At 45.7% G+C, this 26,044-nt stretch overlaps 1 protein-coding gene and 1 pseudogene across 2 annotated transcripts in view; one reads left to right on the top strand and one right to left on the bottom strand.

Moving 5' to 3' along the window:
* The window catches only part of LOC126538438 (protein GVQW3-like), a 30,533-nt pseudogene extending 18,149 nt beyond the window's left edge, over positions 1 to 12,384 (bottom strand).
* The window catches only part of LOC126538488 (FMRFamide receptor-like), a 1,022,731-nt gene that overhangs the window by 392,615 nt on the left and 604,072 nt on the right, over positions 1 to 26,044 (top strand). The window lies entirely within an intron of this gene.

Below are 26,044 nucleotides of genomic sequence, written 5' to 3'. Positions count from 1 at the left end.
CTAATTTCTCTAGGATGTGTCTGCCTGCTCTAGTCTTAGAGAGGCGTCGTTCATATTGCGCCGTACCTTACGCTTCAATGAGCTCGTCTATCGTGTTGTGTAGGCCTAATTGCAGCAACTTGTCCGTGCTGGTGCTGATCGGTAGTCCTATGGCTAGCTTGTATATTTTCCGAATGAGACATTCTAGTTTGATCTTTTCTGCGACCTGCCATTTTAAGTACGGCGCTACGTATACTATTCTACTTATTACGAAGGCCTGTATTAACCTGATCGTGTTTTCCTCTTTCATCCCGCTATGTTTATTTGTTATCCTTCTGATTAGCCTCATGATTTGCGCTACAGTTCCCTCCAGTCTTCTGAGGGTTTCTCCGTTGTTGCCCTTGGCTTCAATGAGGAGCCCCAATACCCTGATCCTATCGACCTTGGGTATGGGTTTCCCATCGGCCGTCTTTAACTGTATCTCCTCTCTATGGGTGAGCTCTTCCCTGTAGTTGCCTGGTTTGCGACCTCTGCGAGTTGGTCTGTACAGCAACAGCTCCGATTTCTCTGCCGAGCATGTTAACCCTGTCCCCTCTAGATATTTTTCGATTGTTTCGACCGCTGTTTGAAGCGTTTGTTCTATCTGCCCGTCACTTCCGTTTCTCGCCCATAGGGTGATATCTTCAGCGTATAAGGTATGATTTAGACCCTCGATTTCTTGTAGCTTGGCTGGCGACCCGATTAGCGCCAGATTGAATAGCATCGGTGATAAGACCGAGCCCTGTGTCGTACCTGCGCTGCCTATCTCGATCTCCTCCGAAACTAGGTCCGCTATCGTGATCTTTGCCTTTCTGCCCGTTAGAAAATTGCCTACATAATCGTACGTGCGTTTGCCCAGTCCTAGTTCGCCTACTCTATCTAGTGCTGATCTAAACCACCTTTGTTGGGAGTGCCCCCTCTACAACCCAACAAGGCTTCGTGCCCTGGCCACCATACAGCGGGGACCCTGGCCTTCTTCTCTCCGGACTTGGGCTTGCCCGGATACCACGTCTCCGGACCATGCCATCGAGCTCTGGCGAGCACTGCTGCTGTTCCTTCAGGACCCTGCAGCACCACCCGTCGGCGATCGGCTCCGCGACAGCCACAAGCTTCATGACGCCCCCACTTAGCTGCCTCCAGGACGTTCATTAATAAAACGGAGGCAGCCTTACCCTTCCCCTTTTCCAATAACACCCCTCCTCTTTCCACCGCAGCGTCTTCGACGCATTTTAATGTGGAATAAACGTGGTTTCATTCATTCATTCTAGTATCGTTGCATGTGTAACATTATCGAAGGTCTTTTTTAGGTCCAACCCGAGAATTGCCTTTGTCGATCTGCCCGAATCGTCTATGATCTGATGTTTTAGTTGTAACAGAGCGTCCTGCGCTGAGAGGTTTCTCCTGAATCCTATCATCGTGGGAGGGAGCGCGTCCCAGTCTTCGAGGTAGGTGGTTATCCTCGCTAGGACCACGTGCTCCATGAGTTTTCCCACGCAAGAAGTGAGAGATATGGGTCTCAAGTTCTTAATTTGCAGTTGCTTGCCCGGTTTAGGTATTAACACGATTTGTGCCGTTTTCCACTGCTGCGGAATATGCCCTGCCTCCCAGCATTCGTTAATATATTCGGTTAACTTAGCTATAGACTCATCGTCCAAGTTCCTTAGGTTTTATTTGTTACATCGTCTAGTCCGGCTGCCGACTTGGTATTGAGTTTCTGTAGGGCTGCCCTGACTTCTGACTCGCCGATTTTGCTGTCTAATTCGTCATTTACCCGCTCTGTGTAGTCAGGGTGTATGACGGGCAGCGCTTGCGAGATGTATCTTTTCTCGATTTCCTTGAGGAAGTCCTGCTCTGTCCCTCGGTACGTTTGTATTAGCCGATTTATATTTTGCCTATGTGCCGACTTTGTCCCGTCCGGGTCTAAGAAATATCGAAGGATGTTCCACGTTTTTGCCATTCCTATCTGACTGTCCATGTTGTTGCATTTTTCCTCCCACTGTTGTTTGCATAGCTGCTGGGCGTACTGTTCTATGTCACTGTTCAATTTGGCTATCTTTCTACGAAGCGTCCGGTTGTGTTTTTGTTTTTTCCATCTCCGTTGCAACCCTGCCTTAGCTTCCCATATGTGTAGAAGCTTACTGTCTACGTTCTCTAAATGCGCCTCCGCTGGGACCGTTTTCGTAGCTGCCGCCACATCCCCCTTTAGTTTTTCGGTCCATTCCTCAATACCTTGTGTCGTGTCGTTGGCCTCCTCCCTTATTTTCCTGAATTTGTCCCAGTCGACAATCTTAAGTGGTCTACCCTTTGTCTTGCGCGGTCCTGCCCTTACCGTTATTTCTAGTATATTGTGATCGCTCCCAAAGTCGTGCTGCGTATTTGTCCACTGCGTGTCCCGTATGTTCTTGGTGAATGTTAAATCTGGCGTAGTATCCGCGCAAACGCTGGTACCTATTCTCGTGGGAACCGATGGGTCGGTCGCGAGGGTCAGGACTTCCTGTTGCGTGTCTAGCCATAGGTTCCTGCCTTTTTGAGTTTCGATTTTGTAACCCCATGCCGCGTGTTGGGCGTTAAAATCGCCTCCGATCACTACCGCTCGGTTGTCCGCTATGGCTAGGGTTTTTTTAAAGAGCGATCGAAATTTATGGTGTGTGCACTTTGGACCGCTATAAATATTTAATAGAAAGAGACTGTCCTTTGTTTTCCGCATGGGTATGAGTTCTAAAAGAATGTGATCGATTGACTTAACTTCCGTGTCATGTTGAACGACCGAGTGATTTCGCTTTACCAACGTCGTTAGCGCCTTCGTCTCCCCTTCGGCAGTACCAAAGGACTTGTAACTCGACAATTTTGCCAGCCCATTTGTTTCCCGCATCATTAAGATATCCGGGTTTTCTTTGTCTTTAAGTTGTTGTTGCAAAATGTATCGTTTTCGATCGTATCCTCTACAATTCCATTGCCAAATCGTGTATCTAATTCGTCTGTCCATGGCGGCGTTGCAGGTTCTCCAATCCCTCGGCGGGTACCGGGGGCCTAGTGTACGGCTTAATGGCCGTCTTAACCCCCTACTTGTTTGCGGTCCCCATATTGCTAGTTTCGCTTCGAAGTCAGCCATCATTTGTTGCACTTGCTGTAGTATCGCCTTTCCTAGCTCCTCTATCTTTGCCTCTATCTTCGTCTCAAGCGTCACTTCCAGTTGCTCTAGTTCAGTTTCAAATTTTGTTTCGTTCTGTTTGATGCTGGTTTCGATTTTCTGTTCAAATTCCTCCTGTCTTCCTGGGAGCGTCGTGGCTGGCTTGGGTTTCTTTACTCCGGTTTCAATCGGACCGTTCTCGGTTTTACGTTTAATGGCGGTGACTGCTACGTCTTCTTCCATTGCTGTGTCTTTTTCCTCCTTTATAATTCGCGAGGTTTCTTCGTTGCGTGGCACTTTCCCGCTCCTCAAACGGTCGTTCTCTTCCCTGAGTGTTTTAGCTTCATCCATAAACGGAACATTGCTCTGCCTGATCTGCGCCAATTCTTTCTCTAGCGTCTTAACTCTATTTTGAAAAGCAGCCTCTGCCTCCGCACGCGCCCGGGTAGTGGAGAACTCCGGAAATTTCGACCACCTGGGAGTTCCCTAACTTGCACCTAAATCTAAGCACACGGGTGTTTTCGCAATTCGCCCCTATCGAAATGCGGCCGCCATGGCCGGGATTCAATCCCGCGACCTCGTGCTTAGCAGCCCAACACCATAGCCACTGAGCAACCACGGGGGGTCATACGCAAGTAGTCTTACTCTTCAAGTTGGCTGATAAATGAGACGTGTACCATGCATTCCAGTGTACCAATGATCTGAGCTTTTTTTGTTACTAAGCGATTTCTATGGTGCTCCCAGGACATATTAGTCGATAATGTATGTCCGAAACACTTGAAACTCTGAGCACTTTTTATATCACGAGAGTTGCGAACTTGATTTAGAATCAATGTACACAATATCATTAGGACATTATATAGGGTATACAATCATGCCCGGCATTTGATTCTAATTATATAACAAGCTCAGTCACGCAAGCGGTTCAATATAATCCACAATTCCAATGAGTCTGGCTATGCGGCAGTCAATACTGAGTGTATGCGTTTGTGGATAAATTCTGCGGAAAGCTTTGAAAAAGTAGTGCGTTGAAATACCGACATTTTTTATTCTTTTGAGACTCGCCGCACACATTTTAATGCGATAGCATAACAGGTGCATGCGCGTCGCCCGCTTTGGAGGCATCTGCCAGAGAATAGGGCCGAAGAATTCGCGATACAGTAACGTGACGCACACGCTTCTACGAGTGAGCGCGGCACGAGAGGAGCACGCGTGCCTCAATGGTCAGAGCACTGGGATGCTGTTCTGAAAGACAGAGGTGGGACCCTCCACCGCTACACATTTCCCTCGCGCGTTACAGACGGAATGTAAACACGCTGTGGATATCTAACAGAAAGCTCCAGCTGTGTTGAGCGCATGTGAGCTCGCCACCGTTTGCGCGAAATCGCCCGTTTCGAAGATGTACGGAGTGGAGAAACGTGACTTTGTTTATGAGAGTTTGCAATGCAGCGGTCGAGATGGAACAATACAAGAGTTAGCCCTGCTACGTTCTGACCGTGTTTCTTCTACACCGTGATCTCGCACCCTCTTTCTCTGGGCTAGCTACAGGTGGTTTTGCCAGTTGCAATGGTATTCATCATTTTTCTTATCACAGCTCCGGAGTATATTAAACGATGTAGTTAAAGAACATCAATAAATTGTCCAAGGCAGTGTGGCAGCACGTGGTTCGGTAACATCAGGTAAGACAACTTTTTACCTCCTCAGAAGGAGCTGGCTCGTGCTACCAACCTCCTGCCGCTGCTTCGGAAAACATCTTGCACGTCAAGTCAAGCACCAAGGAAGAGCTAGATATTACCCAATGTATTTAGACAAATCCAAGAGCATTGAAGTGGCAGATGAAAAGAATGTGCAAGACGTGAATATTATACGTACTTTTGATACCATGGTAAAAAAAAAAAGAATTGAGTTTATATTGCCTCCGGTTGACAGCCCGACAGCGTCTGTGATCTCGCTGGCAGCCTAACACCGTAAATTTAATTTTGAGGTACATGTCAGTCCGCAATGTTATTGCTCAACCGAGACATGCATAAAGAGCTAAACAATAAACGTCAATGAGACTTCCGAAACAAAAGAAGTAGAGTGTAACGTCCCGAATCAAGCAATCGGGCAGAACGTTATACATATAAATTAGACATGGCAGCCCTTCCTTGTTGTTTGTCTCTCCCACCTAAATAAGAGGGTTGTAATGGCCGACAAAAGAGTACAATTGCTTGTGTGGTTTATCATAATCGCAAGCAGTAACGTTCTTTTTTTTCTTGGCTTTCGTAAGTCAACATTCGCACTCAATGTGGACCCATTTTCGAAACAACCTATCGGTTCTGTCAATTCTATTTATTTCATAACTTTTTCATTGGCGCAAGCTTATTTATTACATGCAAAAACACAAAATAGATTTAGGGATAAGGATCAATTAAAACATTCAAAACAATAAGCGTCAGCACTAAGGATCAACACTACCTACAGCTCCAGCCTCTTCAATTATTATTAGGGTCAATTTCAGTCTTTCTGAACTGATAAATATTGGCACATGTATTCTCAATAATACACGGCCAGTGCTGGAATATGAATGGACCACACGGGACGCCCATTAATGGTGGAGCATGCACACTTGAACTGAAGGCACTTTTCCGCAACGAAGTGTTTCGCGTCGTTCAAATGAGGCGACCGTAATAAATGACAGGGTAGAAATGAAGAGAAAAAACGGGGTATGCAAGAGATGGTAATTCAAGGCGATGGGCGAAACGAGAAATAGATGAAAGCAGAAGCCAACGTATTTGGCAAGTGGACTTCTCTTTTTCAAGGCGACATATGCTTTCCTCGGCACAGTATATATGGGTGGGGTTCTTCGAAAGGGGGCGAGATGGTAAGGCGGGTGGGCAAGGCTTGTTGGCGGCGAGAGCGTAGAATTGAAAAGAAAGATGCGCTACTCATAGTCCCTGGAGGCATGTGAGGTGGCTCCGCGTGTCAGCCGGCTGATGTGTACCTGTAGGTTCCTCCTTCCGTGGAAGCGGCCTGGACGACGGAGGGGGGGGGGGGGCACAATCTGCGCTGCTAGACGTCAGTGAACGATCGTCTCTCTGAAAAGAGAGAATAAAAGAAGCGGCAGAAATGGTGCACGTGGAAAAGAAAGATATAAATAAAAGCACGAAAGGATTGATTGGAAGAAAAGGGAGGTTGGAGGTTGAAATATTATTGGCAATTCGATAACAAAAAGCAAATAAAGAACCAAATAAAAAATAACTCAGTGCTGTTGCCTATAGTTCTAAATTTAGCATACGGAATAGATCATAAAGGTTTCTTTGAAACGTTTATGCTTATTGATTGCAATGTTTTCAACTTATGGGCCAGGTAAGTTCTCCGTATTTTCTGTCTTGCGGAAAACAGAAATTTCACTACTATATAGAGTTTAAGTTCATCAATGTCATAACCTAGTTGGTTGAAATGTTCCGTCACGGCGTTGGCAAGCTCTTAGCTGTGTCCGCGCGATGTCTGTTTAACTTGACGTTTATAATCGTCCCGTTTCACGGATATATTGTTTCCTACAGAAGGAACATTAAAGTATATAAATTACATCGGAACTAGTGCAAATAAAGCTGGTTTTGAGTTCGTGTGCATGGCTACTTGCGGGCCTTTTGACTTTAAGGTCACGTTGAAGGTGCTTGCAGGTTTTGTGCCTAGGGGGAGACGATGTTTTTTATCACGGGGCAAGGAGGCTGGCGAACACCATTCCCGACGATGGAGGCGGGACTCGCCTTCCCGCCTCCTTCGTCTCCATACAAGATCCCACAATATTCAAATGTGCGCTTTCTCACCACCTATACTAAACAGCTTGCTGTTATTATTTTCGCTATGCGTTCATTTTTTTTTTCGTTCTCACCCACTCCTTTCTGTAACGCCGGAGCGTCCTTGAAGGCAAATAACTGAAATGAAAATGGTCACAACCGGAAGAGTGTCCTGTTGTGCTAAAGCCCAAGTCGAGCTGAGTTGAAGTAGAACAAAACAGAAGCCGGTGAAAACAGGGTAAAGTTCCAGAAGTGCCTGTGTGCCTCAAAAGTGAACAACTTCGCATGCGCGGCGACGGGCGGCCCTCTGCGACGCCCATTAATCGTCGGGGCGAGCGCTCTCACTGAGGTCCCCGCAGTTCGTAAGCGTGCTGGGTTCCTACTTGATAAGGATGCTCACCTCATGGGCATTGACCAAGATAAATTGCCCACTCGCACTGAATGCCGATCGTTGTAGAAAGCGAACAAGGCGTACACGTCTCGCAAAATGAGCTCCCATTTATCAGCCAGCGTCCTCGGCTGCGAGAGGAACGAGAACGCTGTCGGCTGATTAAGTAAGCGGCTCTTTTATTGCAGCCACGGGGGGAAACCTGTCTTTCAAGATCTCTTCTCGGTGCGTTCCTTTTGTGATAACGCATTCACGACAAGTGGGCAATCAATCAAATATTTATTGAATGAGGCAGCACCCAAATTGATGCTTTTGTTCACGAACCAATGCGAGAAAATTACGCTAAGCGAGTTGGACAAACATTGACCAAATGCGAAAAAAGGCGTAATCTTCAAGCCTCTAAACTAATTATTTTTCTTATGACACCAATATAACTAATGCAACGTTTTGCAGAACGAACTATAAAGCCAATGATACATAGTGGTCATCACAGTAAATTGAAACTCCGACAGTAACTTCTACTTTAGTATTTGTATGAAGAAATAAGAGGAATAATGTTTGAGTTTTGATAATATGCCATCACAGTATAAAAAATAAAGGCCTAAATTTTGAAACATTCCTTACCACAGCCTTGATCGTGGTTAGGGCACATCACTTAAATTTCAGTGTGATTGTGGTTAGGGCATATGTCTTAAAGAATTGTGGCCACATGGCCACAATTCTTAAACAATTCCCACATTCACCAATCCTTTCCTAGTAGCAGATACCGTGGCGAAAACAGAGTGTAAACTTCCGGGTGAATGTGCGAGGACGGGACAAAGAAGGTTAAAAACTCGTCCCGTCCTCGCGGAGTTCACCCAAAAGCTAATATGTGCCAGCAAGCCCAGCTAGAAAACTTCTTTACGCATTGCGACATTTTACTGATTTCGGGACCGGCCTAAGTCGCACAGAAACAGCTTATAATGTTTTTTTTGTTTTTGTTATTTTGCCGCAGCGAATAAGTAACTGTCCTGGTGTCCTTCCTGTCATAGTTCTGTCGATCATCGCCCTCGTCTTAATGCGGGCGGTACACACACAATTGTGTCATTAGCACAATTATTGCTGTTGACTCTATTTCGTTGATACCCCTGATGTAACTCTTCGGACAACTCCAATTTGATGCTAGACCTGCCAACTGTCTTGCGAAACATTGATTCCAACAGTGCGCTCGCTAGGATATGCGTTTTCTTTATCATATGCTACAGGTACGCGAGAAGACACTCACTTACTTGGCTTTGTAAATCTCCCACACCATGCGATGGCTTACTGTTTATCGAAAGACTGGTTTATAGCACTCGTAAACTACACGTTTAGCAGCATATTGATAGCACGCAGCGTTTAGCATGCTGTTTAATTCATTGAAAGAACGTAACATTTTGTGATGATTCGTTTAAACAGGCCCGTTAATATTATTACGATATCATTGAGCGATGCTCAAGAGACGAGCCGCCGCGAGAACGACGATGAAGTTGTTTGGTGCCCTTGGTGCGAGCGAGTGTCGGCCTGGCTGCCTGGCTCCAGTGTAAATAGCCTGCAAATAGGCTATTTCATCTGTGTCTTTCCATACGCAACAATATGATTTTCTGAAGTGAAGAATGAAGAATATAACGCCACTTCTGGCTTCCTTTTGTCAGCAATGTAATGCGCTAATGAAAAAGGCGTAGCGCCCGTACGAAAACCGTGCAGTTCCTTTTTTTTGTTTCTAAGTCAACAAACGTTAAAGATATGATTCGATCTTACTTACGATGCCGAAGCGTTCTATTGCGATGTTACATAGGTTCAAAAAATAGGGCGACTTCTAGCTCATAGCTGCTTAACGCGGAACATAGAACGGGTTTCTCGGACTTTAAATTAATTATAGGAGATGCCGGAAGTTACTCCTCGCAGGTGTGTTTCCAAATGCTACAGAGAAAAACATAGGTGATGTCTCGCTATACGGCCGTGTGCAGGCAGTTAACAAGCAAGGTTTGCAAGCCGAATTTATTCCCAATAGAGGCAATGACGTAACATTGAGATAAACATGTCATTTGTGGCCTGGCGTCGCACTGATGTGCATGTGACGTACACGCAGGCGCTCATATATATGTAATATGAACGAGAATAAAGGCAACCGAAGGCACACATTATTATCAGTCTACTCATAAGAAGCGAGCGAAGAATGACACCATCAGTACAGAGATAATTATTTGCGGTTCTTGACTAAATTACAGAAATAATAAATGAATGTAAATGAAAGTTGATGTAAAAAACAAAAACAAATGGCCACAGAAGGGATACGAACCCACGTCTCCGTATTACGCGTACGATGCTCTTACCAACTGAGCTACTGCAGCACCGTCTTCAGTTGGGAGTGTTAGCCAGTGCCCCAACTTGCGGCCACAGCGGTGCATGATGACCATCCTAATTACCGCATGTGTCACGTTGCTTGCGAACATTTTCATTGAAAGCAACTGGTCAAAAAATCCACACAGACTACCTGAAGGCATCAAAGTTGCCAGGTTCGTGACCCTGCGTATGCAATGGACGAGAAGAACGACACACAAGGGCCACTGACCATGCGGACCCATTACCAGTTTGTTTTACTGCCCTTTCGGTTTAAAATTGAATTTGAGGAAAGCACGTTTCTTCGGCGTCCGGCATCAGAAAAAATCAGGTGGGCCGAGCGTGGGAATAGTGCAGAAAGGGTCCAAGCTCAACGGTACATACGCTTGTGGAAGGGACTTAAAATTCTCGGCGCCAACTGCGCAAACGCATTAGTGCCACTGCTTGCGCGTTCGTCGTCGTGGTCGTCTTCCACACTGGCTTCGTTGCCGCTCATCATTACAGCGTAGAATTCTCTTCTGCTGTCGTAACTGGGAGAACGCGTCTACCGCGGTATGAGCCATTGATTAAGAGGGTGTGAGCCATTAAAGAGTAGCGTTATCGATGGGGCGGACAAGTATAGTTCGTACACCCGAAGAACAACGTGCGTACGAGAAGCGCTGGAGCGAACAGCAACGAGAATGTAAACGGCGCCGGCGCAAAACGACCGCCGACAAAGAACGTATCCGCGATGCTGAAATAAAACGACAATCGCAAGCCCGGGCACCTTCGAACGAGCAACGACGCCAGCCTCGCAACGCAATACGGCGGTCTAACCCATTACTGTTACTCTAACCCCATGATGCCCATCACGCATCACCGGACGTGCATTCATTTAATTCTAGCCAAGAACCTCTCAAGGGTGGCAGTCAAACCACTGAGTGTATATCACAGTGATCACAAAGTAATCGTGGCTACCCTACTCATAGAACATCAACCACTGTCGTTACCTAATCATCCATTCAAACACATCAGCTCCCATCATCAGACACTTCAGACAAATGACAAACATTTTACTCCATGAAGATGAAATGGCAGCGAAAGCTGATGACATGTCAGAGCTCTCAAACGAAAAGCAAAGTGCTTTCGCTGCCATTCCATCTTCATAGAGAAGAAGGGCTGCTATTTTGTTTTTAGTTTTAAACCTAAATGTACCCAACAAAACTAATAAATAAACGCTGAAGCCCAAATATAAGGGATCAGAACACTTATTTCGTGTCTTCAGGGAGAATGTATACATGTGACTGCTGTTTCGTGTCACTCCATAATACGTGTTACTGATTCCTGGTATTTCAGGAAACGTGTAGAATCTAAGTCCTGCTGAATATTTTGCAGATACCTAACAAGAGACCATCTAGTATTTGTGGAGACTAAGCATTCACATTCTTTTTTTTCGGCAAGCAAATTTATATTTAGACAACCTCACCGCGCCGTTTTCTTTTTCAAATTGAGGTCGAGTGTTGTACTACTACACATCGTTCCTCCAACATCGCGCGACGTGCTGTTCCTGTGTTTTATTAGCGTCAAGGTCATGGTATGCCATATGCGAGGTCTGTTAGAAAAGTATCCGACTTTTGGCCGAAGAAAAAAAAACTGGCATAAATGGATCGTTGGAAATCTAGTCACCCTCAAAGTAGTCTCCTTCGGACTCCACACACTTCTTCCACCAGTGCTGCCATTGTTGGAAGCATTCCGAGAAGGCCTCTTTAGGAATGGAGTTTAGCTCAGCCGTCCTTGCAGCCATAATGTCTGAAATTGGGCTCCTTTCAATGGCCTCTTGATTTTGGGAAACAGCCAGAAGACGGAGGGGGCCATATCAGGAAAGTAACGAGTCTGTTGAACTACAGGAGTCTGATTTCTCGCCGAAAAATGGTCTGAATCAAGAACGAGGAATGTGCTGGAGCATTGTCGTGATGGATGCGCCAATTTTCTTCTGACCACAACTCCAGTCTCTTGCGCCGCACAGCATCACGTAGGCGACAGAGGACATCCCTGTAGTACTCTTTGGAGATTGTTTGACCCTGTGGTGCGTACTCGTAGTGTACCGCCCCACGGGAGTCAAAGAAAGCAGTCAGCATCACTTTGACGTGGCTGCGCACTTGGCGGGCCTTCGTTGGTCTTGGTGACGTGGAATGCTTCCACTGTGACGACTGGGATTTGGTTTCCCGGTCGCACCCGTACACCCAAGGCTCGTCACCAGTGATTATGGTGTTCCTGAAGTCAGGGTCACTGTTTGTGGAATCCAGCATGTCTTGTGAGACTTCAATACGCAGTTGCTTTTTCTCCACCGTGAGCAGCTTCGGCACGAATTTCGCTGCAACTCTTTTCATGGCCAAATCTTAGGTCGTAGAGGAATGTGCCGAAAAAATGCTGATGCCCACCTCTTCCGCAATTTCTCGGATAGTCACACGACGGTCCCGCATCACGGCAGCGTTCACTTCGGCAATACCCTGGTCATATCGGCATGTTGATGGCTGACCGGAGCGTGGCTCGCTCTCTACCGATGTGCGACTGCCTTTTGAACGGTTGTACCACTCCTTAATCTGTGTGCTGCTCAGAGCATCGTCACCGAAAGCCCTCTGAATCTTCAGAATGGTTTCCACTTGGCTGTCGCCCAGTTTGTGGCAAAATTTGATGCAGTAGCGCTGCTCCAGTCGCTCCGCCATTTTCCTGGCAATAAAAAAACTGACGAGAGCACTGCGCACTACCTCACTCAAACGCTGCCTCTCAGCGACTGACGCTATCAGCAGGCGAGAAAAAATTCGCGCATGCGCACGAAGGTTCAAGGTCGGCCTACGCAAGCGCGCTTGTTTCATATCCATCAGATGTTCGCAAAAAAAAGTAAGTTTGGATCCTTTTCTAACAGACTCCGTACAATCACCTTTCTGTTGTTCATTTTAATTTACAACCTCCTCAGCTCACCGAATGTCCAGTTGTGAATGGCGCTAAATATATAAGTTGATCTAATAACCATATTTTTTTCTTTTTTTTTATTACGGACTCGATGCAGCCTTTATATGACTGTTATCTAGAGAAAAAAAAGTCCCCATTCGATTCAGTATTCGATGGTCATTTTTTAAATGCGTAACATTTCTATGCGTACACAACGAGGAAACTCGTCCGTCGGTCCTTCGCGCAAGACGAATCGTTATAGAGAAAATAATGTAGGAAAAAAATGAGTTAGGAAGGACAAATATAGACGGTGGTGTGTTTCGACCCTTCGACCTCACGCATATATATGAATGTATGGCGATGTGTACTTGTTTATAGGGTGACCGCGTTACCCCTCTAACAAATGTAATCGCCCAGCGCAGGACGCGTCTTCACGTATAGGAAGTTTCTCGAAGGTATCTATGTTTCTACCCATTGTCTGATGTCACCGAACCTTGTGTAAGCTGAGTGCATGAGCGACCCGAATTGTGTAGCACTTTCTGGAAAACATGCTTGCACCAGCGATTACTCTGGAAACTTCGACTACTCATGTATAAAAGCCGGTGCGCTTGAACCACAGAACAAATTTTCGACGATCGCCGACTGTGTTCGTGGCTGTCGTTGTACTCTGAGTGTAGCCTGTTTTTGAGGGCACAGATTCGCCAAATAAAGCGCTAGTTTCCTCATGGTTCTGCTGCTTTTTTTACCGTCATTCAGCGTCACTACTACGTGACAGTATTGTACCGGCAGTACAAAACAAACGTCAAAAGAGAACAATCTTTGTGAACGCTTTGTTGAAAGATTTGGTGATGGTTGAATAAAAATAATCTCTAGAACTATGAGAAGAGCCGACATGGCGCATTTCAGACGCAAGGAAAGTGCAAATTTTCCGAAAATTTAGTGCCAAACACGCTACATCCCCAATGCGTTTCTGTGGTCGCGGCAGGCGCCTTCCGTTGGGGCGTTCCTTCACCGTTCAAAATGCCACCGACCTCAGAGAGCACATGCGCTTAACGTCTTGCAATAGAAACAGATAAACGCTCAATGAGATGATCCGAATGATAAGGAGTGATGAGACGTTTTACGAGTCTCATCATGGTTGATAATGCTTCGACGCGGATGGACGAGGTGCTAAAGAGCGATAAAGGCTTATAATGGTCGCATCGATTTTGACAAAACTAATTAGCACCGATAAGGGTTGATAAGAGCCGGATGAACTCGGATAAGTTTGATAAGGACCGATGACCGTTGTATTTAGTCTGAAAGGGTTGATAACGATCGATAAGGGTTTGTGCTGGTCGGACAAAGTTTTATATCATTGGTAATAACACCCAACTCCGTGGAGAAAATCAAGTGGCGCAATGCCTACGTATAATTAGACAACTACCGGAGGAGCTTCTGCGTGAAGTTTTACTCAAATCAATGAATATTTCATTACATCCAGTCGGGAAATGTTGCCTAGAAGTGCGTTAGCTTGGATGAGTTTGCATGACTTCATAATCGTGGTGCACAGCGAGAAAAAACGAGGACACGTGAGAAGAGAGGACAGGACAATCACTCACTTCAAGGTGAATTTATTACACAGGAGTCAGGAAAAGAAAGACAAGAGTTAACATCACGCATGCGCGCTCACATGTGCAGGCGATAGGGTTCGTGGGAGAAGGACACCACATTTTTCCAGCAGATTAGCTCCACTTTTGAAAAGAGTTAGTGACGGTTGGCGGACGCCTATGTTGCCCTTTATCTTGGTAATTGAAACTTACACTATATATCTTGTTGATTGAACACCGTGCTTAGAAACTACTGAGGCATCTGCATAATTTCTCCAGAGCCGCATTCACGGCAGTGTAACGCAATGTGAGCAGAGGTGGGCCCCTTCAGAGTGTTATGCTGCTCTATGAGCCATATGTTTGTGCGGCGGACCATTTGCCCCATGTGGCAGTGCATTCCCATTTGCATTTTGCACATAAGAATGCTAGAGTGTTGTTCCGTATGTTTATGAAGCGGATCATTCGCTGTATTTGCCTCGGCGCAATATACATTACAGTGTGAAGTGGCCGCTCACCCTGTCTCCTCGTGTGTCCTCGTTTTTTCGCGCTGTGCAGTAACATTATGAAATATCGCTATGTTAAGATCCCTAGTTTACATATGTCAAGTGAACGAAATGATGCGTTAGGTATGCTATGCTGCAGTTAATTTTTCTTACAGACGTTGCCCAAACTACCCGTAAATTCACCTAGTTCTGTATAGCAAAATATAAATATGTGCGCCTAAAGAAACAACGGAGCAGAAATATCGCCCGCCATATAAGCACGGCAGCTCACCCTTATCGGCCAAACAAGGAACAATGCGGCGCGCACACGAGTGTTTCCAATACACATCGCTAACCCTTGGTCATAAGCTTGTTCTGGTTGCCAACTTAAGTAGGTTTCAAGGCAGCATTACAACATTCCTTGACCAGACTGAGAATTCACCCCACTACTTGGAAGCTTTTCCCAGAGGCCGCGTACAAACACATTTAGCGCACCTGCATCACTTTCCCAAAGCTGGAAACGCGCTATGATTAGGAGCCCTAGACGGAGCTATCTCCGCGCATTGTTCCCGAACGGCTTTGCCTTCAATTCATGTGGCTTCCGACGAATCGCAATCGATTGCGCCTGTTCTAATTAGCCGCAGATAGGAAGCCGGAATGGCCGAGCACCTGGGCACCATCGCCGTGGTGGCACGCGCGCAATCAGGTGTTTGTCGGCCATCGAGTCACTTCATGTTCGCGCCACTTCCTTACCTAACGAGCAGTTTGTGCACATTCCCAGCTTTTAATAGAAGTAGAGGCACGAACGTTTGTATATCTAGGATTTGAAGATTGCGCCATAAACCGTGGCTCAGCCATCTAAGCTGTCGATACAACTTTCTGTTGCTCAGTACGTACTAAACAAAAATTTTTTTTTCGAACGTGAAAGAGGCCCACGAATACACGCAAATTGCCTCGAGCGGCCAGTCGCACGGCAATTTTGCGTGTACTCACGGGCTGCTTTTACGCTCGCGAGAACTTTTACGTAACACGTATTGAGCAACGGAAAGCTGTATCGGGATTTTTCATGTTCCTCTACAATTTTCTCATTGGCAATACTAATCTAATTACAATACTATAGTAGTTGGATAACTATGAAACTAATTATCTAATTATGTGGAATGAAAAACATAATATGAGCATCTCGAAGCTTCGGCAAACAACATCACCTTTCATGTCATTTCATTTATTGTACCTTCAAGGCCCGAAGGCGTTACAGAAGGGAGTGGAACTAAATACAGAGCATGTGCAGATAACAGAGTATAACAATAAAACGAAAAAATTTTGAAAGTGCGGTTTACAAAAGTATTCTTCAATAGTAGTTCTAAAAGCAGATATATCGGTTGTGTTAACAATTGAGGCCGGCAGATGATTCCATTCATTGGTAGTTTTAGGAATAAATGAATGAAAAAATAGGTTCCTGCGACAATGTGGAGCACTCAATTTATGCCGATGGTCAGTACGAGATGATATATATGCAGGTTCGGACAAAAGTTCACTTTTTAATTCCAGATTGTAATAATAAATTTTGTGCAGCAGTGATAAGCGTGCTAACTTCCTACGGGATGAGAGGAGAGGGAGGTTTAAAGTAGCCTTCATAGATGTTACGCGTGATGTCCAAGAATAGTTAGTAAGAATGAAACGCGCGCTACGATTGTGTATAGATTCTATTGCATTTGTTAAGTAATCCAAGCCAGGGTCCCATACAAAAGAGGCATATTCAAGCTTAGGACGTATTAGTGTTTTGTATAGAAGTAGCTTTAAGTTAGCGGGTGCCATAGAGAAATTGCGACGGAGGTAACCAAGCGTACGGTTAGCACTGTTAGTGATGTGGTTTATGTGTGTTTGCCAGGAAAAATTAGATGTTATGTGGACGCCTAAGTATTTATAGGAACTGACTTCTTCGAGTACTGATTTCTTCAAGTGATAGTTGGATATGTTAGACGAAGCAGTATTGCGGGAAATCCTCATTAGTTTGCACTTTTCGCTGTTAAGTAGCATTTTCCAAGTGCCGCACCAGTTAGTTACCTTGTCTAGATCAGATTGCAGTTTTAGAGTGTCAGAATTTGATGATATTACTCTGTAAATGACACAATCGTCTGCAAAGAACCTTATGGAGGACGCTACGCAGTTAGGAGAATCATTAATATAAATGAGAAAAAGCAAGGGTCCGAGAACGGAACCTTGCGGCACCCCGGAACTGACAGGACAACGTGAAGAGTCAAAATTGTTAGCTGAGACAAATTGTGTTCTATTGGATAAGAAGTGTTCAATCCATGAGATAATGTTACGGTCAATCTTAAGTGTATTTAATTTTAGACAAAGTAATTGGTGAGAGACGAGATCAAATGCTTTAGTAAAGTCTAAGAAGATGGTGTCAATGTGAAATCCATTATCCAACGCGGCACAGATGTCATGTGTAAATGAAATAAGTTGAGTATCACAGGAAAACGATTTACGGAACCCATGCTGACGAGATGAAAAAAATGAATTTGTTTCTAGGAAGTTGATGAGATTAGAGTATATTATATGCTCTAGAATTTTGCATGGCACACTTGTTAGAGAAATTGGCCTGCAATTTAAAGGTGGATGCACGTCGCCAGGCTTAAATAATGGAACCACCTTGCCGACTTTAAAGTCCTTTGGTAATGAGCACGCCAGAATAGATTGCGAAAGAATGTTGCACAAAATTATGGATGACTACACTTCGGTATTTTTCAAAAATTTAGAGTTAATATCGTCCATTCCTGACGATGACGAAATCTTTAACTTACGAATCAAGTTCACGACACCATCGTAATCAATTAACAAGGGCTCCATCTGAGGAAAATTCATCTTAACAACTTCAGGTAGAGATGCACAGGGCGACACGTTATTCAAAAATGATTTAGAGAACACTTCATTGAGCACAGAGCAACATTCTTCTTGTTGAACAACAGCACCATCTACATCAGTTAACGATATTGTGTTACATTCGGAACCCTTGACAGTTTTCCAAAATTTTTTAGTATTTTCATTCAGCAGAGATGGAAGTGTATTGTAAAAGAAAACGCGTCTAGCTTCTTTGACTGCGTTTTTAAACAGTGAAGCAGCCTGCTGATACGCACGCCAGCTATGACTTGTGTTCCGTTTTTTTAGTTTGGCTAAACAGCCGCTTCTTCCTGTTCAAGATACGTTTTAGGGATGCATGAAACCACGCTGCTCGATGGTTACACCGGACAACTCAGAGGGGTTTGTATTTTGGTACTAATTCATTAACTTTATTTTTAAAGAGCGACCAGTTCTGTTCAACGCTCCGAGTGTAAAAGTCCGGCATGTATTCTTCTACAAAAGCTTCAAGTGTGTTCATCGATGCGTACCCGGCTTTACTGTAGTCTCGAATGTATTTTTCTTTGCTATTGGGACCGTTGATGTTTTACTTAAGCTGGAAATGAATAAAACAATGATCGCTAAGCCCTGGCAAAATACTTAAAGAATTGACAAGATCCGGAGCGGTAGTCAAAACTAAGTCAAGGATGTTAGCACTAGTTGCTGTAGTTCGAGTTGGTTGAGTAATCAGCTGAGTAAGATGGAAATCAAAACACAAATCGAGAAAAGCCTTGCTATCACTGGATGAGTGAGATACAGTTGGCACAGGATAGAACCAGTTTATGTTGGGGTAATTGAAATCCCCCATTAGGAAAATGGGTGAATGTGGAAACCTTGTTACGATGGTATTAAGCAGGTCATGAAGTTCAGCGCAAAACGTAGAGGAAGCGCTCGGTGGCCTATAACATGCGCAAAAAATAACATCGCGGTGGTTTATTCTAATTTCTGCGCAAACTGCGTCTAAACCGGAAGAAAGAGGAATGTGAAACGAATTGAGCCTGTCAGCCACTGCGATAAGCACGCCACCACCTAATCTAGTATCATGGTCACACCGATAGATACAATATAGTTGTTGGCATTCGAATACTTCTTTGTTCGATATTTTTGACGATAGCCAGGTCTCTGTCAAAGTGACAATGTCGGCAGCGCATGTATCGATTAAGGAAGATAGGTCATCACGTTTGTTTACAACACTACGAATGTTAGAAAAGAGCAGATTAATATCAGGTGCAAGGCGGTGTGTGTTCGAGTTTAGCTTTGCCGAAGGTGTGTCATGCGCAGAAGATCGAACAGCGGCTTGAGGAGGATGCAAGGATGCTTGATCAGCCTCGATTTCGGACTCGATCTCACAGACACTGTTATTTCATGGGTGGTACATATAAGCCTTCTTTTTGATTATCAATTTATTGTAGCGTACTGAAAATTGTTCACCGCTAGCTTTTCCAAACTTGATTAGTTTTTTGCGGGCTGTGCGGGTGGAAATGCAGAAAGCTTCACTTACAGTGATACCTGTCGTGCTCATTTGGGATTTCGAGGAAAATATATCGTTTTTTTGTTTTAAAACTAGTGAACTTAGTTATTATCGGACTGCATTTATTTGGCGAAAATTTTCCCAGTCTGTGGGCACGAGATATGGCCTCATTCGACAGTTCCATGTTGAGCGCTGAAGAAATTATGTCCCGCACTTTTTTTTTAGAAGCAGCCCACGTTTCTGTCCGCTCATCAGCGGCGCCATAAAATATCAAGTTATCGCGCCTTGACCGATCTTCGAATTCATCGAAACGACTGTAAATGCAGGCCGTCTCCCTACCCACAGCCTCAGTCACTGCACGGGCAACTTCCACCTCGGCACAGTTTTCAGTTGCTTCTAATTTTTCTTCAACAGCTGTCAACCTGATATTTATATCTGTCATTTGCTTTTCCAGATTCATCTGAATTTCCCTTACTGTATAAAGTTCTGAGAGCGCCTCTGAATGATTTTTGTCTATTTTAGCATTAAGTGTCTTCATCAAAGAAAGAAGTTCGTTAGAAGTTTTGCTAGGGTCCTCCTTCGGACGCTCGGGATTCATTTCGACATCACCGCCCAAAAGCAAAAGTTTCATGACATAAGCACAGTCACAAACAATGCTAAACATGGTGTTTGGGCATGGAAAGAGCAGCAAGGTAGTATTGCGAGAGCGTTTACAGTGCAAAGGAGGGCCAGCACTGACCTGCATCGAGAAGCAAAGATAGATTTGGAACGCCCGCATCGTAGCCGCTCTTTCCTACCCATCTAGTTCTGTCCAGCTATGTGGCATTTGCACATTTATAGATCTTGGTGCATCAAAGATGGGACCCCCTATATATCTGTGTGGGTGTGTGAACGAGAAGAAAGGGGATAACCGAGGAGCTCGATTTTTATTCATCATATCATAACAAGCCAACAATGACACCAAGGACATCATAGGGGAAATTACTTGTACTTGTTAATTGAATTAAAGAAATGATAAAGTAATGGAAATGGAAGTGGATCATGAATAAAAATCGAGCCTCTCTCTTACCACCCATTCTTCCCGTTCATTATATAGCGAGGGTCTCGAATCCGGCACAACTGACGCTCTCAGGTAACATATGTGAGTTCATTTACCAGTTGCCTTCACCCGAAAAGCTCACGTACTCGAGACGCCTTCGGCAGAAAGGATGTTCCACATCCACTGCCAAATTTTATCAGTGGTGGCTCTGGCTAAGGCTCCAAGGGTCAATTCTAGAAATAAAGCATAAATACCTAAGAAAGTAAATGGAAAAACAGCGCCGTGGTAGCGCAATTGGTAGAGCATCGCACGCGTCTTCCGAAGACCTGGGATGGTTCTCCACTTGCGGCAATGTGTTTTTTCATCCAGTTATTTTTTAATTTATTTATCATTTGTTTAATTGAATTAGCACAAGTATTACCACTGTGGCTTCAATGGTGTCATTGTTCGCTTCTTATGATATGATTAACGAAAATCGGGCTCCTCGGCTAACCCCCTTTCTTGTCGTTTATTACGATATATATATATATATATATATATATATATATATATATATATATATATATATATATACACACACACATCAGAGGAGAGGGACAGGTACGGCATACGCCACTTTAGCGCCATACATTGCGTTGGCGTACAGGTAGAACACCCGCCTCGCGTGCAAAAGGTCCGTGGTTCGAATCCCGGTGCTGCGCAATTTTCCACCGGATTAAAAAAAAGTCCGCGTGTGGCATAAAATTGCATAAACAGGCCTGGAGTGTGGCCTGATCCCGGTGACCAGAACCGGTAATGCACTCCCTCACCAGAGCAGGATTGGCCACCCTGGTGCAGTACTTGGCCACAACCTCCTATATGAACACAACAATCACTGTTTAAAGGAGGTGTTCAGAGACCTGGATTGGGAAGAATTGGGGATAAGAACTAATGGAGAATACCTTAGTAACTTGCGATTCTCTGATGATATTGCCTTGCTTAGTAACTCAGGGGACTAACTGCAATGCATGCTCGCTGACCTGGAGAGGCAAAGCCGAAGGGTGGGTCTAAAAATTAATCTGCAGAAAACTAAAGTAATCTTTAACAGTCTCGGAAGGGAACAGCAGTTTACAATAGGTAGTGAGGCACTGGAAATGGTAAGGGAATACATCTACTTAGGACAGGTAGTGACTGCGGATCCACATCATGAGACTGAAATAATCAGCAGAATAAGAATGGACTGGGGTGCGTTTAGCAGGCATTCTCAGATCATGAACAGCAGGTTGCCATTATCCTTCAAGAGAAAAGTATATAACAGCTGTGTCTTACCAGTACTCACGTACGGGGCAGAAACCTGGAGGATTACGAAAAGAGTTCTACTTAAATTGAGGATGACGCAACGAGCTATGGAAAGAAGAATGATAGGTGTAACGTTAAGGGATAAGAAAAGAGCAGATTGGGTGAGGGAACAAACGCGAGTTAATGATATCTTAGTTGAAATCAAGAAAAAGAAATGGCATGAGCAGGACACGTAATGAGGAGGGAAGATAACCGATGGTCACTAAGAGTTGCGGAATAGATTCCAAGGGAAGGAAAGCGTAGCAGAGGGCGGCAGAAAGTTAGGTGGGTGGATGAGATTTAGAAGTTTGCAGGGACAACATGGCCACAATTAGTACATGACCGGGGTAGTTGGAGAAGTATGGGAGAGGCCTTTGCCCTGTAGTGGGCATAACCAGGCTGATGATGATGATGATGATGATGATGATTGCTGACGTTTCGACCGGTGGAGCAGCCTTTGTCAAAGTTTTGATGTATTGATGGTGTGACAAAGGCGGATCCACCATCCGTAAGGAGAAAATATATCGTGGAAAAGGCAATGAATGTTGTCCTTCATTGGGCTGAAGTTGCATCTCCGCGACAAGCGTGAATCCTACATACATACATACATACATACATACATACATACATACATACATACATACATACATACGTACATACATACATACATACATACATACATACTGCCCGACGGCTGAATTCGAACAGAGGGCTTCTCTGCTAGAAGCACCTCATTTATTGCACCGTTATACCACCGGCACTGCATCTATTGCACCTTGGAAGCTTTCCGCTGCTACGTTGTGCCCGATATTCACATCTCATTCTTGGCGTGTTAAACCGCCGAAATTGTTTAAAAGCAGTTCAGAGCTCGCCAAACGTAAAAATGTGACTGATTCCTAAGGAAGTGCAGTCAAATAATTTAAGCTGCCTCTCGTTCTACCTACGTGTTTCACGCAAGGGGATAAGCGATAAACTGCCGTGCGCAGCAACTACGCCCAATAGCTCGCTCAGGAAGGCTGTCTATCGTCGACTTCAACAGGACGTTGGATCGCTTCGAACTTTTTAGACAGGCCGTTGTGCCTACGTTTAACTCACGCGTTGCCGAGAGCTGTATATTTTCTTTCGCTGCTGCTGTCAGTGCACATGTATCGTTAGTGAGTGTAGTTATGTATACGTATTCCTGTGTTCCTCCCGGAATAAAATCAACTTTTAATTGACGATCTCCTTGTCTGCCGTCGCGTCGAGGAGGAACATCTGTACTGCTTTTGCAGTCTTTTGACTTTTGATATTTGTAGTCACTTTCTAAAAGACATTTTCACTTGTAAACGCGGCTATGACGTAGAAAAGTGTGTCTCTACTATTCGATGTCATGATGTTGAATTCGCTCATTCCAGCCGTAGTTAAACATCACGTCGTGTCTGTGTTCCCTTGGTGCATGGCCTGTACCTATCACCTGACGATGCACTTTCGAAAATATTCCACATGACACTACGTGTGTTTGAATAAATACTGGCTGGAAATAATTCAATTTCAATACTGCAGGTGTCGTGGCGGAGTCATCTCTTACATTCGGCGTGTTGGTGCCGTTAGCATTAAGGCGTACATCAATACATCAATTTCAGCGTGTGTATAAATATATACCTACCGGAGGACTTCGGCGCCAGTTCTGTGCCGGCACAGAGAAGGAAGTTCACGTTCGTGCGGATCTCGATCTGTCGGTCTTTCGGGCTGTGGCTGCCTTGTGTTAGTGGGCCTTTTCCAGACGCCGCGCCCACGTTGGTGAGACGAACACGCCTGTTACATTTGGTGGAGGTGCCAGGGTAGTCCCTTTCCTCGTCCTGAAGCTCCGCAGCCGTACTTTAACATCTCCCGCTGCAATGACTGAGCACGCCTCTACCTCTCAAGCCGTAACCACCCCCGTGCCTGCCATGTGTGCTGGTGTGGTTCGTCAGCGTGACTCTCCGACATACAACGGTATTAACGATCGCAATGTCGAAGATTGCCTGTCCGAGTGTGAACGCTGTGGCGCTCATAACAAGTGGAATGACGCTGCCAAGCTGACTCACGTCATATTTTACCTGGCTGATGTGGCCAGCTTATGGTTTAATAATCATGAAGCCGATTTCATGAACTGGTCTGGTTTCAAGGAAACCCTCCCCTCGTTTTTCGGTCGGCCTGCGGTGCGCAACACCGCCTGCGTGGCCGAGCTAAACAAAATGATGAGACATTCATGAGCTATACTGAAGACGTTGTCGACCTCTGTAGACGGCTGAATGCTTCAATGGCGGAAACCGAGAAAGTAAGGTGCATCCTGAAAGGCATAGATGACGATGCCTTCCATATGCTGGTAGCCAAGAACCCTCGGACAATCACGCAAGTAATCGAACTGGGCCAAAGTTTTGATGAGCTGCGTAAGAAGCGCCTTTCCACGTGTCGCACCACCATGCAATCCACGGAAATTTCAGCCTTGGAAACCACACGTACTGGAGCTGAATATTCCGCCCTCCTGCCGCAAATTCAACAGTACATCCGCTAGGAAGTGGCCCACCAGCTCTCCCTTGTGACATCTGTTCCCGAGACTCCTACCACATTAAACAACCCGCTCCGTCGTGTCATCCAGACGCAAGTCGCTGAGGCACTGCCGTCCCCTGCGGCGCAACGCACGTTACAGCGCCTCTCACTTACGCTGAAGCCGTGACTCGCTCATATGTGCGACCGCCGCCAGCGCTAAGCAGCCCAGTCACCAGCTTCTACTCGCTGCCACGTCCCGAACGCCCGGTTCACGTACCAGCGTATACCCACCTCCCGGACCCTCTCACAACAACACATGGCGTACTCCAGATAACCGCCCAGTCTGCTACGCCTTCGGTATCGCTGGGCATGTTTCAAACAACGGTCGCCACCGTGTAGGGTATTTTCGTCACGTCGCGCCCCGCTTTGAATACACACCTCAACGACCAGAACGCCATGTTGACGCCGACGCTTCGGACTCTTATTCACATCGTGCCACCTTCAGCTCACGTCGTCGCTTTCACCTCACCGCCGCTTCATTTTCCCCATGCTTCGGTGGTCCATGACTGTTTTAGGCTTGTAGCGCAGCTCAGGACGAGCAAAAATCAGGGACTTCCGTTTGCCGTCGTCCTTTTTTGCTCGTCCTGAGCTGCGCTACAAGCCTAAAATAGTCATGACATACCAACTCTCGCAAACTGCCACGCTTTCGGTGGTCCAATGCTCCGCCGAGGGAAAACTCACAGCCGCAGTTCCTGAGGCAAGAATTGTGCTGTCATCGACGTATTCATGGCCTCGTACTTTGTCCCCTCATGAAATCGCGGTGTTTATAGATGATGTCGCGACGAAAACTCTTGTCGACAAAATAGCTGCCATTTCTGTGATAAGTGAACTGCTGCACCGCAAACTGAAGAAAATGACGATACCAGTTTCCGATCCGTCATTACGGATGGTGTAGCTCGCAGCACATTAAGCCTTTGGCCGCATGCTCCGCTCGTGTTTTGATTGAAGACGTGTTGTACGTCGCCGAACTTCTCCATTTGCGTGCGTCTCATGATGTTATCCAAAGCTGGGACTTCCTTTCCGAGCATCATGCTGTAGTTGACTGCGCTCGTGCACAGCTGTCCCTGTATCCGTTCAGTACAATAATCGCAGACCCTACGTGCCCGTCTTCTAAAGTGGTTGTCGCAGCCAACGTCATCATTTCTCCGTTCTCGGCGGCTTTATTGCCCATCCGCTGTGGCTCTATCACTGATTCAAGTGTTTTTTTACGCCGTCTGAAGATTGTGCCCGTTGCCGGAACCTTGTACTTCCGTTTGCCGTCGTCGAACTTGCTGATGGTTGCGGTGCAGTTTACGCGTGCAATCCCTTTCCCTGCCCTTCAGCTGTATGCCAAGGCGAATGCCTCGGCCTTCTCGACACTTTTCATGCCATTTTCCCATCCCAGGCATTTTCTGATGAGGCACTACTGCCTCTTGATGCAGTCATTTCTGCCAACACACCCGCCAAGCGTGACCAAGACATCTTATCGCGCAGCATAGAGAACGCCCTCACTCAAGCCCAGAGAAGACAAGCCGTTCAACTACTTGGACGCATTTGTAGGTCTTTTTACCTCGACCAAACTTCCTTGGGGCGCACGTCTGCGGTTGTTCACCGTAATGACACTGGTGACCACGTTCCACTGCGCCAGCGTCCCTACCGTGTATGATCGACCGAACGCCACGTTGTCAGCGACCACCTCGACGATATGCCGAAATTTGGCGTGATTCAAGAATCCGACAGGCCCTAGGCTTGTCCGGTCTTGTTGGTGCGTAAAAAAGAGGGTTCGATCAGGCTTTGCGTTGATTACCACCGACTAAACAAGATTGCACGAAAGGATGTCTATCTGCTACCGCGTATTGACGACGCCCTGGATTGCCTTCAAGGATAAGAATATTTCTTGTCGCTGGATCAGCGCTCCGGCTACGGGCAAGTGCCCGTGGCTACATCTAACCGCCCAAAAACGGCTTTTGTCACCCCTGACGGTTTATATGAATTTAATGTGATGCCTTTCGGCTGTTGCAACGCGCCTGCAACTTTCGAGAGGATGATGGACTCTATTCGCCGAGGACTCAAGTGGCA

Source organism: Dermacentor andersoni, chromosome 4 (assembly GCF_023375885.2).
Source record: "Dermacentor andersoni chromosome 4, qqDerAnde1_hic_scaffold, whole genome shotgun sequence".
Lineage (NCBI taxonomy): Eukaryota > Metazoa > Arthropoda > Arachnida > Ixodida > Ixodidae > Dermacentor > Dermacentor andersoni.
The sequence above is the reverse complement of the archived record's forward strand: the minus strand, read 5'-3'. Positions and strand labels throughout refer to the sequence as shown.